General features: G+C 45.4%; 1 protein-coding gene across 4 annotated transcripts in view; it reads left to right on the plus strand.

Annotated features, from left to right (window-relative positions):
* Positions 1-16,904, plus strand: part of ptprda (protein tyrosine phosphatase receptor type Da) — a 292,760-nt gene that overhangs the window by 146,111 nt on the left and 129,745 nt on the right. For 2 of the 4 annotated variants that reach the window (XM_088424682.1, XM_088424683.1), the window contains one exon: positions 3,292-3,329. The exons of the other annotated variants lie outside the window; for them this stretch is intronic. The gene's annotated coding sequence lies outside the window, so the exon portion shown is untranslated. The remainder of the gene's footprint in view (positions 1-3,291; positions 3,330-16,904) is intronic. 4 annotated transcript variants of the gene reach the window in all.

Below are 16,904 nucleotides of genomic sequence, written 5' to 3' on the forward strand. Positions count from 1 at the left end.
CCATGGTCTCTTTAAGCACTAAAGTCAGGGGTAGACTTCTACTCGTGTTTTTGTCAAATTCACCCAAATTGAAGTAAAAAAGGGAGCGTCAACTTATAAGCGAGGTCGACTTGAGGACTACGACAGTTCTTTATCACAAAGATGCCATGAAATTTTCACAAACTTTGTCCAACAGAATACTTCTCCAATTCTTGTATTAGACGGCACTCTAATGCATTTAAGGGTGATTCGGAAGAGTACAAGAATTGCAAGTAGGTCTGTATTTAAACCTTCGATGAACAACAGTAGTTTCCCCCCAAAACTCCTCAAATACATGAAATTGAAAGCGAGAAAACTTTACTGTTCACGTAAGAAAAATCCATCATTTTGTCATGATGTTCCACAGAACGGTACTAACAAATGGTCGAATAAGTTCGATATGTTGGCCATGGCCAGAGAAAACGGACTCAGATTAGATCCAAGTTGGTCATACTTTGAAAACTTTGGTTATAGGAGTGTGTTTTTGTCCCTCGGGCGTCCTTTCTCCCAACTTAGCTCCGAGCTCGCGTCTTTGACTGGTCAGTAACAAAAGAACAGATTTGTCATCCATCTCTGGCTGCTGCTAATTGAGACAGGAGGAACAAGGCGTCAACTGTTCTTCTCCGCTAAACGCCGATTAGACGGGGGAGACCATATGGTCCGTCTTTGACTGTCGTCGACGGCCAGTTGTTCCGTTCGCGACGATCTGCCGAGCGTCAGACTCCGCCTCGGAGACGCGCGGCGACCGGGGATTGATTTTCGACACCCGGCAAATATTTCTGACTCAGACATATGGCGGAAAGAAGTGTGCCCGAGCGAGCTGCCAATCCCCCAGCCTGGATCATTCTCGCTTGATTGTTTGGGGCAACGTGCGCATTTAGTCAAGTTACAGCAGGGAGTCTGCTACAGGCACACGCGCCATGACGCGATGAAATACCGGCTTGTCGTCTCAGCGTTTAAGCTAGCGACAAGGAAAAAAAGGTCTTGGCGACACAGCACTTACTAACATTTCTTGTTATCCTCATAACCCGTCTTTCATGTCTTCGCTCGTTGGAATTTCGGGGAAGCTGGCTGACATTCGGAGTATGCCGGGGCCGGAGTTCCTGTCTGCACTCTGGCAGCTAGGCCGATAGGCAGTCCTGCGGACTGGCAGGATTTTAAATTGAGCTCGGGTTGATGGGTGGCTGTCAGGAAGGGTCATTTACAGGGAATGTCCGAAAGGGGGAAAAAAAAATCAAGGAAGGGTCGATGACCCCGGAAAGACATTTCTCTAATCTTGATCCAATTAAGGAAAGAACTTTGATTGTATTTGGAAGGAAATATATCATCGGCTTCAAATTTCCAGCCTGCATGCTGTTTTAAATCACATGCCACAAAAAACAACCAGTGACCTGTGCTATGTTTTAACCGGATGGCGTTTAAATGCAGCGCCTTCCCATTAGCATCTCAAAATTGTGAAAAACCAGCATAGAGCAGCAAGGTTGTGTTGTGTTTGTCACCAACTACAAGCATTCACATGCTTGTCTTGCTGGTGCCTCAACCGACAGCAAAAGCACAAAAACATTAACAAGGATTCAATTACCCAACCCTTCGTTCACTAGACAACAAGATTTAGTCTGTGTCTGTGTCAAGCTGGCATTTTCTTTCTTTCTTTAATTCATGTTGAAAGTGTTCCAAGTTTGTAAGCAAATCTTCAGAATTTAAAACTGGAATGCTGCAATCTCATTAAAATAAAATATGCAATAATTTCTCATCAAAAAGCTCAATTTACTGTGGCTTCATTTCCCATGATTCTTGTACATGGAAGCAGAAGAAGATCCAGATCCAGTATGACATCATTTGTCAGTTTGAAATCATTTTTGTTTGGTATATCGTGTGAATCGCTATAACAACTGCGTGATTGACATAATACACATGTCCCAAACAATTGCCTTACTAAAATTGAAAGAAACAAACGGGATGTCGAGATGCAATCCACTCAAATTCAGGGGGAAAAAAAACAACTTATGCTATGCTACTATGCTGCTGTTTTGCATGTGCTTGCAAATTAAAAAAATATGCCGGTTCGCAATATTTTTTGATATAATATTTTTCAGTGAATCTAAATGGCGTCTAAGGCGTACTTTGTATAATAAAGATAGAACGCTTAATCTATCGGTTTCTTGATTAACCCCTTCATTAATAGCTGCCCCCTTACAACAGAATATACTGGCATGACGCTACTGGTTATTTCCCCGTGTGGCAGTTCCAAAAGCAATTGTGAAAATGTCCAAATTGGCTTAGCGTAATCCCGCAAACCTCCACGCTGACGGTCCCATAAGGTAGCGCACGTAGCAGAGTGGCTTCATTCAAGGCCGCTTATGAGCCATAAATCTATGTAGGGCAGCAGACCTGCAGTCAGGTGCCTGCCTTATGACCCGCCGATAAGTAGCGCGCAGTCGTTAATCATTTGTGCCGCTCCTTGACCGTCCGGGATACAGTTGTTGTGGATCAGACCAATAGGGTCTACCAATTAACTTCCGCTCTCCCTTCGCAACGCGCGGTGAAAAATCAGATTATAAAATGTCACGTCGCGCAGATAAGCCGACTCCCAGACCGATTTCCAGTCGGCGGTAATTACAACGCCATGATTTTGGAATTGTAAAGGATTTGTCACGTCCGAGCAAATGGCGGCGTTCATTGCGCGCGTCGATAAGACGCCGCGCCCGTAAGCCCGTGACAAGAGTCGCTAGTGATTATGTGAAATGGCAGCAACACTGTACAACAGTCGTCTCAGCAATTCCGCGATACGGCTCGCGTATGAACCGGGGATAAATCCGCACCCCCCCTTCAGCTTTTTTTGACGGCGCCTATTCACACGCTCAGCCCCCTCGCGCGCCGACGCCTGCCAGAATCAATTGCGATGGCCGCCATTGCCGAGCGTGAATTTTTATCTCCTGTTCGGAAAACAAGAGGAGCGGTGCGCGGCCAGTCGCCGGCCATCAATCACATGATTAATTCTCTCTCGACGCTTTTGAAAGTGAACTCTGCATTCGTCCCGAGACCTTGAACGCTGATGCGCTTCCCTCCCCGACACTCAATCTTTAACCTTTTGGGTGGCGTCGCCCAAAAGCTATTCGGAACCTTCTTTGAGTTAGTCCTTGGTGAATGTTTCAAGCGGAATCAGCGCATAATAAATGTTTGCCCTTTACACCGTATGACGGCGCTGCTTTGGCAATGGCCAAACGTGCTGTTATTATCGTCGTTTGATGGCCTTTTGTTGTCATTCCGCAGCTCTTGAACTCCTGGCAAGTCTGCTTCGGTGCTGAAAGGTAAGCATCGACTTTTTGGTCCGCGTGCCGGCGCGATCCAAAGCTGCGCTCGTGGTTGCACAACGCCGGATGAATTTCCAACTGCACCCGTGCATACCCCAATTAGAGAAGTGCCGTCATACCTCGCCATAAAAAAAAGAATCGGGCCTATTTTTAGTAAGGGGACTTTTGAGCTCGTGGGCGAAAACCACTTGCGCAGTCGTTTGCGTACCAGATTTTGTTGTTGTTGTTGTTGTTGTTGCCTTGGAGGAACTTGGCTTGCGTGGAAATCCGATAGGCACCGCTATACCGCCTCATCAAAAATGACTTTGTACACGTCATACACTTTTTACACATTGTGTTTAATTCAAATGGGAATTTTGAGATTTCAAGTTCCGCTTTGGTTCGTTTGTCTTTTATATCCTAAGTCATTTTTGTAAAATGAAGAAAAAACCTGTGCAGAAGTGACCGTATCTTGAGGCTTCATTGTAGTCCAGTGATTGTGTGGTCTTGGATTGAATGTTCTACCCGTACCGGAGACGTTTTGTTTTACTGCATTAAATATGAAGCGAGGACGAGACTGCTGAGTGGTTAAGCAAACAAAAAAAAAACGTGGCGATTAGACATGTGGGGATAGCAAGATTTGTTTAACTTGAATTTATACGGATTTGGGGTATGTGGTATAGCGTTACTAGTGAAGTACCGCTATACCACCTCATAAACATTTAAATGACCTGTTAGGCAAAACAAAATATGATGAAAAGACTTGTTCCCCTAATAAAATATCCGATTTGGCTGTATAGTTTTTTGTTACTAGAGAAGTACTGTTATGCTACATCATCAAAAAGAGATAATACTAGATTTACGCTCTTAACGATTCCTTAACGATAGTTTTAGTATCCGGAATTTGGAGCAGTACACAAAAAAAGACGCAAGCTCCGCTTCGCTTAATCCGTTTATTATAACAATTCTAATAGTGTACTTTGAAACGCTAACCGTACGGCAACCGTGCGGCCTCGGGCGTACAACAGCCTAACCCACCAAACATTACAACTCACAGCTGCATGACTAGATTTTCACACGGCAAAATCAAAAGGCCACCATTCTTCTTGCATGGGGTATACACGGAAAGACAGGAGGAATATTTCTTCTTCCGAGAAAGGTAGAAACTTTCGGGGATGGCCGGGAGTGTTTTTGACACTCGGCGAGATGAAGCATCAAATCATCGGAGCGGCGTTTTCCGCCTGGTCTGACAAAAACAAAAAGGCGGTGAATGCAAACAGACTGCTATTTCTCACCCTGTCTGTTTCCCTCTGGTCCGCTGCGATTCAATCCGCATTTGTACACTGTCTGGAGTTTGCTAGAATATGCTAGCGCCGGTGATTCATATCTCTATTTGCCATTTGGCTTCTGCCGCAAACGCTCATTTCAAGGACCGCCGGGAATAAAAGATATATTATGACTAACGTAGCGGCTTTGAGCGCTTTGTAGCATAATTAGCGCGAGACCTGGGACGCGTGGTCGCGTATTAGTTGGGTTATACTTGAAGTCGGACTTCCGCTCGCGTCGCACGCTTGTTTGCTTTCGTTCTTGTCGCGGCGGTCGCGAAAGTTCCTCTCACAGGTCCAACGCTGAGAAAGTCCAGTAGAATCCAAGCATTCGGTGCCAAGGTCGAGTTATGTCGTTATGAGGTGCTGGCAATTTTGGAATTCGGAAGCAGGTGTGGGTGCTAATGAGCCGGCCGGCAGAGGGGAGCGCTGCACCATTTTACATTGAAATCCCCTTTGCGTGCCAACGGTTTACTGGGATGGATTTTTTTGGGGGGGGGTTGGGGGCACTTTATTATCATGGCAGCAAGCAGAGGCCAACATTTTTTCTTTTTTCAATTCTGGCAGTCTGATACATACATTTGAAGAGGGAACACGTATGTGTTATCACATTGTCATCTTGTGAGAATTTTGACTTTATTTACCCTAAAGTCAGAACTATTTTTGGAATTTTGACTTTAAAACCATCATAATGCTCACCTTTGAATGATAATTAGAACTATTCTCATCGTTTTCATGATAAGGTCAGAAATCTGACTATTCCAATCGTTTGAACTTATATCATATTTGTAGTGGTTTTTACTAAAGGCGGAATTCTGGCTTTCTCGCTCGCAGTAAGTCTCTCATTTTTAAAGTGAGAAATCAGAAAGGTTCAGACATTTGAGTCACCGTTCTGACTAAAAAATTGTGATCAATAAATAACAATTCTGACGGTCTTTGAAGTGAATTTAAATCAAAATTCTCACTTATTCTCACAGTTCGGTTTTGGAAATTAAAACGAGAATTCTCAGAATTCTCAGTGAAGTCTGAGTTTAAGTCAGAAATCTGACAATTTTTACATTTCTGAACTTCAAAGACAGCATCACAGAATTCACATTTCTAGCTAATTTCCCAGAATCGTCTTTTTCTTTTATATACACACATCTCAAAGGAAGAATTGAAGCCAGAGTTTTGAGATTAATGTCCAAATTCTGAAATAGAAGTCAATCCCGTCCATTTTTTCTTCTTTCGCTATCCCGAATCCACCTCCGTAGTAAAAACTTTTCTTTCAATCCATTTTTTTCCTGTCATTTCAAAGATTTCATATAAACAAGTAACTGTAGATGACCGTGCACCTGAAAAACAGTGAAAATAAAGGTGACGGGAAGGTCACTTGGCGGAGTCAGTTGATTAGTTTCCCGTCCACCGTTCTCGGTGGGACTCGACGCGAGCGTAAGAAGACATCGCGGTGCCAACCTGAGGCCGAAGGCGGACGAAAGCGCCTTTGAGGATCGGTCGCCTACGTGAGAAGAAAATTTCCTCCATTTGCGGCCGCTATCTCTTTTTGACCGGCTCCGCCGCCTCCTCTGTTGCCGGCAATCTGTGCCGCGCAGGCCGCCGGTTTTTCGCAGCCCCCCCACCGCCATCTCTCCCGCGCTCACCTGTATACTCGTTCGAGCCCGGGAACGGCTAACGGTGGCCGCTCACGTCAAGATGAGCGCGTGCGGCGGGCGCGACGGGGCTCAGGTGCGCGCCCCGAGCCCTTCTTGGGGGGAACTTCAGCCGGACCACATGGCACCTCGGCGGCACGGCTTCCGTGCTTCTGTTCTAGCCTCACGCAAAGTTAGCGTGAGAGAAACAAGAGCAAACAGCTTTGGGACTCCGCGCGGAACTTTGCTTTTTTTTCAAGCTTGGGTGGGGGGCGGGCTTACCATTCCTTGTTGTTGAAGTTTTAATAATGCATCTTATTTTCAGTAAATTCCTGTTTACATTTCTAGTATATGTTAGTATCCGAGTACGAATCCGAGTATGAATCCGTTCTGGCCAAATTGTCGTATGGCGGGCGATAGAAAAATAATGCGCTAATGTGTGCAGAACCCCGGGTAAAACATTTTATATACATATTGAAAATTAGTAACAAAATGGCAATACGTAATATACATGCATATAATTAAAGAACATCATAAATAAACTACATATAAAGGATATATCAAATTATTTACCTCTGGAGTGACGCAACTTAAGCTAGTGACTAACATTTCAATTTAATGGGCATTCACCGGTAGAAGTGTACAGTTGGTTGCGGACCGTCAATAACGCCTGTTTTGCCCACGAATGATGTGAAACCGAAAAAAAAGACAAATTAAGCATTGGCGGAAATCTGGTTTACATTCGTCGTCGTATTCGCACTCGCCAGCAGAAGCGGGCAGTGTGTCAGGGACGTACGGACCGGCCGTCAGTCTGTCAAAAATGGATGCCAGTTTTGCCGACGGATGCGAAAAAAAAAAAGAGGAATTAAGGACGGAAAGTGGGTTTTCGTCCGTTGTTGTATTTGTCACTCACAGGCAAAATAGTGGCTAGTCTTTCAAGTACCTAGAATTGATCAGATTGCCCCCTGGTGGTCAGTTAAAAAAGTGGCAGATTCGCCACACTGGACTATAAGCTGCAGGTTTCAAAGCATGAGAAAAAAGTATCATGATTATATTTGCCGTATAAAAAAAAGGTTGCGCATCGACTGCCATTGTTAAGTGTTGCCAGTTGGAAGTTAGCAAACAATGATGCGATTTTGCCACGTCCGCGCGCTGCGGTCGCTCTCAGCCTAATTCCAATTCCCCGAGCGTGAATCAGGCCGCTTGTTTGCAATATTGATCTTATTTACAAGCCGTCTATACTTTATTCTGTGCAAATCCCAGGCAATTGTTTGCAAGTGCGCCTCCTCCCCTCATCCTCTCTTCTGCTCAATACCTTCAATTTATGTTTTAATTAGGATGATGTATGACGTTCGGAGGGGCTCGCCGGCCAACGCCTGGTCATGTGTGCATTTTTTCTCGTGGAATTTGAGAGCAGGAAAGCAGTCTACGTTTTACATCGCGGGCTATTTGCTCCTTGCAAACCAATGTTGGCGTGTTTAAGCAAGTTCTGCATTTGTCTACACAAATATATATATATATATATATATATATATATATATATATATATATATATATATATATAAGTTGCTTTTCCAGGCTGTCAGCAAAAATGGACAAAAAATGTGTATGGAAATATCGCGGACAAGTCGACCAGTGTCATTTAGCAAGCTTGATGACTTCCGAAGGCTGAGCCGTGGCGCATTTGTTTACGGATTAAAAGGAGGCCGTCACGCTCGACTTCCCCGCCCGACACGGAACACGCGGTCGGCCCTTCGCTGTACGCAAAAATCCATGTCGATCGCTGAATTGAATTTCTCTCCCTGTGCATCTTTTACCTCCATTATGACCAGTACAGTACTTTCAACGCTCCAACGGCGGCGGCACCTCATTAGTGTAAGAAAAGGAGCGAGGCAACCCCGCCGCTCGTCACCCCGCCGCTCGTTACCCCGCCGCTCGTCACCCCGCCGCTCGTCACCCCGCCGCTCGTCACCCCGCCGCTCGTCACCTGACGACGTTGCGGGAAGAGTCCACGTCTCTCCGCCCTCTCTGTCAAACGACAGCCGAGCGAGCCGTCCGGCCTCTCCGCCTCCGACGCTATTCTGGTGAGCTACGTTTCACCGGAACTCCCGCCCCCCGCGCCACTAAGGGCTTAGTTGAAAACGCTCTCGTCGACGAGTGACGGCGCCACCAAAGATATGATTGGTCGCTGCGGGCCGGCCGACGACATCCGGTCCGAAAGAGCAGCCCGGCCCCGACTTTCTTTACTATCGCTCCGCTCGCCGTGCGTACCGCCGCCCGCGCTCCGTGAAAGTCCCGACCCCCCCAAATAAGTGTACCGCTTTGGGAAATCGGCGTTTATTTCGATACAGGAGTTGGTCCAAGTCTATAGCACACAATTTGTAAAGGAGTCACTGTAACACAAATTTGAAATAAGTTGCTTCATGTCCCAATTAATTTGCTCTCGATTTGAAAAATGTATGTAATCATATATATATTAAAGAATATTTTGGAGGAGAGAGGTCTAAAGTTGTTATCCGTACAAGATCCCAATTGATTCTGCGCATTAGTAGGTTTTTTTTTTTTTTTTTTTAAGTCATCTTTATCCACCCAGGCGACACCGTGCTTTTAATACGATGCCTGATGAAATCCCCCCAAAAAAAAAAAAAAACAATGGCGTCAGTTGCCCCATCGGGGACTTAATCTCTCGGAAGCATGCGTCCATTCTTCTCGGGCCCTTTATCCCCTTTCAAAGGCCCGCTAATTAAAAGTGGTCTTAAAGTTGGCGCGGTCCGGCTCGGCCCAAAGCCCGGGCCGGGTTATCGGCGTCGGGGGTTAAAGCAATCTCCCGAGCCACTTGCGGCCAGGAGTCTGATGCGTTTCTTCACAAATCGGGCCGAGGCCAAAGCTCAAACCGCTGGACAAAAGAGCTTTGCTGTGGCTCAACGGTAAGGCTGTACGGTGCTTGATTTCTCCATCCTAGCTTAGGGACCGATTTAATACGGCTCATAAAAGAATCGGGAAAAAAAAAGAGAGTCCGGTTCAATTTTTCTAAATTTAACTCCTCCAAAATGGAAAAAAAGGATGGCTTAGTAAGATACTAACTATTCATGGTAAAGGTTCATAAACGGAGTCAAAATTAATCAAACGGTTGCTGGCCTTTTTTAGGGTTTTTGCAAGTCAGCTGATAATTGAAAGAGGACAGCTGAAATTTCACCCAGATGGTAACAAGATGTCAAATTTCAACATGGCGGAACCTCTTATTTGGGTCGACGAACACTGACTAAAATACCGTGAGCGTAACATGGAAGAAAATGGGTGACAAACGGGTTCACGTGTTTCTGTTTAATCAGTAAAATACCAAAAATTGGTGTTTGCGTGAAATTTGACACGGCAGTGACGTACGATGATGAAGTCACTTTTCGCGTGGACTCCACCAGTGCTCTGACCTGCCGCTTTTAGGAAAACTCAAGATTCTCTTGGGATGCACTTCGTCGTCTGCATTTACCGACGGACGATGGCACGGTTTTCCCGGCGTATCTTCTGTGACGGAACAGCGACGCGGCCTTTTTGTGACCCGCCAAAAACGTCAAGTGGAGTGGCGATGCGCAGTGCGGCGGGCCAGTGACACAAAACTAATGCCGTGTCGCACAGGCTGTCAGCAGATTAGCCGGTGGATTACACCCCGGCCATTAGATGTGCACGCGGCGACGAGGCCGCAAACGCGGCAGGGAGAGAGGGAGGCACCCGCGGCGCGGCGACCAGGCCGTATGCTCGCTGAAACCCGGGCGTACGGTCCAGCTCGTGCAACTGAATGCTTGTCCGGCATAAAAGAGACAAAAAAAAAAAAACAACAACAAAAGGTTGAGTAAGGGTTAGGGTTAGGGTGTTCGGGTTAGGGTTAGCAGGACAACGCGGTGCAGGTCTACTAGGAAATTCATTCATTCCGGAAATCATTTGTAACAATTTTTTTGCTGTAAGTAGAGTTGTTTTTTTATTGTTACATTTAAATAGCCTGATCCCCCCCCCCCCCCCCACCCAAAAAAAAACAAAAAAAAAAAAAACAAAAAAAACCACGGCAGCAAAAATTAAGCAAAAAAAAAAACACTGTTTTTGTCACGCAGAAAGACTGTAGATGGAAGCTTTTTACTTTGTTTTTTAAAGCATTTTTTTGATGGCCCGCTTGCAGCTTACAGCATCACCCTATATTCAATAGACTGAACATGCCTGTATGTTTAGCACCATATTCATAGAAAATGGATACGGGTGGATGGACAGTTCAAACTCAAAATCAATACCTCCATAGAATCTTCTTCCCTCTTCCTTTCTTTCATTGATTGAGTATTTTAGTGAACATAAAAACATTGCACATTATTCAAATATATATATATATATATATATATATATATATATATATATATATATATATACAGTATATAATTTGTACATTATAAACTTTTATAGACAGTCTTATTCAATTTATAGACATTTTTTGATATTTTAAATACTATTTTTCAAAACTCCGATAACAGCCATTGATTCAAATCTCTGCAGTTCTATTTGATTGTTGACGCATTGAACAGAGACACATATTTGGTTTACTGGAGGATTGTCTCGTGGCGGCTAGCCGCACTGGACTGTGCTGCAAGGCTCAAAACATGAGAAAAAAGGTGCGGCTTATAATCGTATAAATACGGTCCTAATTTCCGCTGGCCCGTTTGCCAATTTTTCTATTAGGTATCACGGGCTAAGATGAGCATTTCGAGGCGCGCGTAGAATGAACCCATAGGCCAGATTCTCAAAGCGCTTTCAGACGGATCCTCAAAAGAATATTTGTGGTTCGGTCTCTCCGCGCGGCTTAGCGCCGAATGTCCCAGGTGTTTGGCAAGCGCCGAAGCTCGGGATAATTAAAAGCTTTGTTTAGCCTTCACTTCATCTAACGGCTTCAATCCAACTTAGCGCTTTTATCGAAATAAGCACATTAACAAAGATAACATACGGAGGGAGTCCTTGCCGACGGAGATTTTCCGCGCGCCTCGCAGGCAACAATGGCGCTTTTGGACTTGCGAGTGAAGTGGTCCCTCCTCCGTCGGGCTTTTATTTGGAGGATAATGGCTGTGGCCGCCCCTGCCACGGCACCACTCCGCAACGTGTAATGCCGCATAATTGCCTTCTTGAGTCGCCTGCTGGGGGCATCATTGGGAGACGCCATTTTTCCTTCCGCGCGGGAGTGAAGTGGAGGGTGTCAAGTTAACCGCGGCTAAACGCAAACGCTGATCCCCATTCAGACAGCGAACGGCGTTTAAAGGAGCCGACTGCGTCGGGACGGCGGGGAGAATAACGGGGAAGTATTGGCGATTCTTTAGCCGGCTTCGCGTGCGCATGTGCGCATCGGCGCTGCGAAGATGGGTATGGACACCCATCCCCGCGGGGTAGCGCTCTCTATTAAGTTACGCAAAGCGGGACCGGTAACGGGAAAACAGAATGAGGGACTCTCTCGCGTCCTGATTGGTTGACGGTTAACAAACCATAAAAAACAATTGGGCGCTAGCTAACCCCAGCGGTGTCGCCTTCTACCAGTTTCCACCGCCTCCTGACTGCAAGTGGAAGGGCTGCTTTGGATTAGCCGGGGAAGGAAAGGGCCAGGCGGCGGCGGGGGGGAGCAAACTAATTTGCCTTTGCCGTTTTTACGAGCATTTAATTTGAAACAATTAAGATATTACGGCACCGCAGATTCACAACGCGAGAGTGACAGCTGGGAGCCATCCCATAAACCTCGGAGCTGCCGAACGAGGCACCTCGCTACGCGACGCGCTTTCGCAAACACTCGCTTCTCTTTTATTTTTCCAAAACGCGCAAGCAGCCCACTTCTGATTAGGTCATTTTCCAATATTTACAAAGTAGGACGGGAAATAAAGCCAAGCCCAGCGAAAACTCCTACGCTTTATATTGAGGAAGTCGGAACTATACTCCAATAATCTTAAAGACCGTCTTTCGAGTGCTAGCCAGTTTTTAGGAGTTTTTGTGGGCTTTCAAGGTTCACAGAATATTGTGTTTTTTGACGATGTAAACTAGAAACCAAAGACGTTCTCTTATTATTATTATCCTCCACACACAAATCAAATAAATAGAAGAAAATCTACCTTATAAGAATTTTTGTTTTGACAATATATGCAAAGTGTTTGCATGCTATTTAGTAGTAAAACTAGAACTGTGTGATTTGTGTGTGCTTCTATATTTTTGTTCCAAAGAAATATGTATTTTTTAGGAGTCCAGACAATCAATTCCAGGCGAATACATTTTTTTTAGGAAAATGAGGGTCTAAAAATGGAGGGATATATAAGTACATTGCCTCATTTCTTACCTTATGACATGATTTCTCTCTCTTTTGTGACAATCTTTGTAGTAGATTTACCATGACATGCCCAAAAGTGGGCAGTTTGTCAGTATCGAAACAAAATTCATGCTGTACACAATCTTGCTCAACACATTCAATGTACAGGCCCAAGTTAAAAGCAGTGTTTTCTATTAATTGTTAAGATGACTGACAAGTGAAGAACTAGGATGTACATGACATGATTATCAATAACGATGTTCTTGAAGCATCGTATTCCCAATGATCTAAAAGAGATACCGTTCAGCCACGCTGCTGGCCATCGTGTTCTTTTTTTTTCCGTGCTTATATAGTGCAATTTTAGAAGTCCGAACCGTTCAGGAGTGGAATAATTTGACAAAGGCGTCATTTCGCAGCATCTCTTCCTCCCTTGCTCATGAAAACCGGCCAGTGTCCGGTGGGACCCATGAGAAGCTCCACTTCTATGCTTCCAGAACCTGTTGGAATTGCATTACTTAGTGCAAGGCCTTCAGGATTATAGTTATTTAAAAATGTGTGTCATTTTCAAACCAGAGCTTCCCAAGCCCCAAGCATTTTCCCAAGCATTTTTCTCCCCCACCCCCCCCTTTACGCGAAAATGATAACTACAGGTAGAAAATTGTGCCCCCCCCCCCCCAGAAAAAAAAAAAAAGTAGTTGTCCTCTATGGACGTAGACTCCACTACACGATAATGCTTGTATTGACGTCATTTCACGTCAATGGCACTCAGAGTTAGCAAAGCATTTTCTCCGCCCTCCCCCCCCAAAATGTAGTTGACCTCCATCGACGTGGACTCCACTACACGATAATGCTTGTATTGACGTCATTTCACGTCAGTGGCACTCAGAGTTAAACTCTGAAAATGATCACAAAACGCTAGCGCCAATCTGGAGTTTCCTCAAAACTGCTAATGCAGAACAACAACAAACCCGAAGATTTGAAACATTTAAAGGAAGCCATGAATTAAAAACATGTCAACTGTAACCCCTAATCCAAAACATCTCCCATATCCCTCAAACAATCCTGTCAAGGAAGTGGAACGGATTTGGAAGCAACCCCGAGCTGTCAACTCCATTACCATACCCCCAACCCAAACTTCAGGAGGCCGCTCGGCCCTCTCGAACGCAAACTAAAAGGGACTTTATGCCGCGGGACGGGCAGCGGGATGTAATGGCACATTCACAACTTCCTCACACCATAAATTTGAATTTAAGATAGCCTTGTCAGCAGCCGGCCGCGCCGTCAACATCCCCCTACCGTCCACGGCGGCGCGGCGCGGCGCGGAAGGGCAAAACTGATGAAGGTACGCTTGTGAAAATGTCAGTTGCGGGAACCACTGGCCTGAAAGAGCCAAAGTGTGTGCGCGCATTGGCCGGAGTGCTTGACAGATAGCAGCGGTGGCGCCGGCTCCTTTTCATGAACACTGAACTGTAAAATGGAGGAGCCGGCGCAAACAACGGCCTGTGATAAATCGCCCGCGGGCCCCCGGACGTTCCTCGTAAATGCCCGGCGAATGATGAAGATGGAAAGAGATGAGGTTTGTGTCGGCGTCGCTTTTGAGAGCGCGAGTAACCGCGCTTGGCAAAGGTTGGGGACTTTTCAAGGGGGCGGCCTTCCGCGCCCCTAACCTATTCCACTGATAGAATTCGCTTTTCCTTGCCCACCTGGAAAAAATCGTTCCCCAAATACGAGACGCACTTTCTTTACCCAAAATTGAAGGCCGATGTCCTATAAACGGTAACTTAAAAAAAAAATCTTTTTTTTACTCAGCACCATTTGATCTGTCAGCCACGTGAGCCGAGTTCTGACTCCCATATGCGCATTTTTACATCGTCGCAGCTAACAGTTGTTAGCTGAGATTGTTAGGGCATTTTTTTCCAAAAAAAGAAGCGAGCGGACTGAACCAACGTCCCAGCCACGCACAGGAATATCACTAAAACAGAAGGGTTAGGGTTTTTACGGATGATTCAATTAAGAGTGGCAAGTTACAGAGCCGTGTGCACCGGTTAGAAAACACGGAAAGGTATTCCATTTTAGCGTTTATTAATTGCAGTGGCATATACACACAATCATAAACTTGGTGAAACACGGATATGAACGCGAAGTGTGTTGTGAGGAAAAGGAATAAACAACAGATTGGGGCGCATTCAACGTTACCCTAGCGAGGCGTTCATTAACTGTTCACAATGCGGTAAATCTGAAACACACTTAACTTACAGATATGAACAGAAGAAAATATGAATAATTTAGAAAGAAAAGATTTATTCTGTTTGTCTATAGGTTTTACATTGTTGCCAAAGTGTCGGTGCATCTTATGCACGGTAACATAGAAAATACCGGAATTTTACCCCAAAATTAAGGGTGCGACTTATACACAGACGCATCTTATATTTGGGGAATTACGGTTCTCCAAATCTTTCATTTTAAGAGGCTGCAGATTCATCGTCCGCCTTATTAAAGGTCTTGACCATCACGTTTAATTTTCCGTCACCGTAATGAGCAGAATGGTGCTGGGAATCGGCGGGAATCCGTGACGTCGCACCACATTTGGTCCACGACAATGAGATGAGATTATTGCCCGGTTTACAATATATAATAAGGCCTAACGTATGTAATATGTCCAATTTTCCAAGTCTTTTCTTTTCGCTGAGCAGACTGCAACCAAAGGAAGCATCTGTGCGCAAATATAAATATAAAAGCGGAGCAAGCCTCTTCCCTATCTTTCCTAATACCCAATGGCTTAACAAAACGCACGCAGCTTCCGTCAGGCGCGGCGCACGGCCTATTTTTTTCCGCGTTGACGAACAAAACAATGGGGCGCCCTTGTTCCAGGAGAAAAGCCGTTGCTAATCCCGTTAATGACTTCTATGCTACTTTGCTCTTTTTGATAGTGATAATTGGAAGCTATCGGGAGCCGCGCACACCTCTCACCGTACTGTCTCAAGCCGCGATCCGAAAAAGGTTCCCCGCGCAAAATTGTTTTTCAACTGGTGTACCGCCAACTCGGTGAAATCCCGCCAGAGGAAGCGGGCTTTCTGGCGTTCGTTTCCAAAGCGCGCTTACGGTCGTTTATTCGGTGATTAATACTAGACGGGCTAAGCTAAATACCTTTCCGACTGTTTTTTTACGTCCATACGTCGCCGTGGACCGCCATGCCTTTCTCATCGCCGCTTTTTATATCCGGCAAAGTAAAAGGATCCCGGAATTTTGGTCCGAGAGTGAGTTACGATCTGATAGTAAAGCCAACTGGCAACGGGCCAAACCGTAAACCACCTCTTCCCCATCACATACATAATAACACTAATCCATCTTTACAATAATTTCCATCATAAAATAGCACATTCTCTCCGACGCCACCACTCTCAAGACCTGGAATTATGGCCGAGCTTTAATTGCCGCAGAAAGTCAGCCGGCACGCTCGGGCCGTCCATCACCTTTGACGCCTTCCAAAATGAGAATTTGTCTCAGCCGAGCACCGCCGGCTCGCGCTTTTTCTTCTTCTTCTTATTCTAATGATTTTGGCGGCGGCCGGGAGACGCCGCCTTGAAGACCCTCCGTTCTTCTCGCCCGCTCTTGACTCGCGACCGTAAACAAGTCGATCTCCGGCCGCGGCCTCCCTCCGCAGCGCCGGATTAGATTTATCCGCTTAGGAACGATTGTTATCGCAAGGCGGCGCGAGTCCTGCTTGATGGGGAAATTAATTTTACGATGGCTGCTTTACTTGATCGGGATTGGGCGGGGGCAGGGGGGGGGGGCACAATTGGCTTTTGTTGCAGACAGGTCCTACCTGGAGTTGTCATTTTCGCGTAAAATATTTTTGGGGGCCCGCAGATTGAAGTTTAAGGTGTGTGTCAGCGTAGGGTGGAGCTTAATGTTTGACTCCGCCTACACATCATTTTTGAAATTGTTTGCGGCAACTTGAACTATTTGTTACACTTATTATTTTTATGTTTTCATACCGTTGAAAACAAACAAAAAACAACCCTTAAGTCTGTTGGGGTGGAGCTAACTCAGTGGGTGACAAATGTCATAAATCTATTCTGAAAAAGGCGGGAGAAGGTTGGAAAAACCAAAACAACACGAGTGGACGAGCTATATTTTCTCAATTTTCCGAAAGACAGGCCAGAAATGATGAGAATGACGTTATGTGCTCTATCGTCGAGACTTGCTGAATAAATAACGATACCGATACAAATATACAGTAGTTCCAAAGTTTATTAAATCAAACACAAAAGGCACAGAGTGCCATTTTAAATGTTTAGTTTTTGTTGTTTTGTTATTAATCCAA

Source organism: Hippichthys cyanospilos, chromosome 1, assembly GCF_059441005.1.
Source record: "Hippichthys cyanospilos isolate Australia breed blue-spotted pipefish chromosome 1, RoL_Hcya_1.0, whole genome shotgun sequence".
In the NCBI taxonomy this organism is placed as follows: domain Eukaryota; kingdom Metazoa; phylum Chordata; class Actinopteri; order Syngnathiformes; family Syngnathidae; genus Hippichthys; species Hippichthys cyanospilos.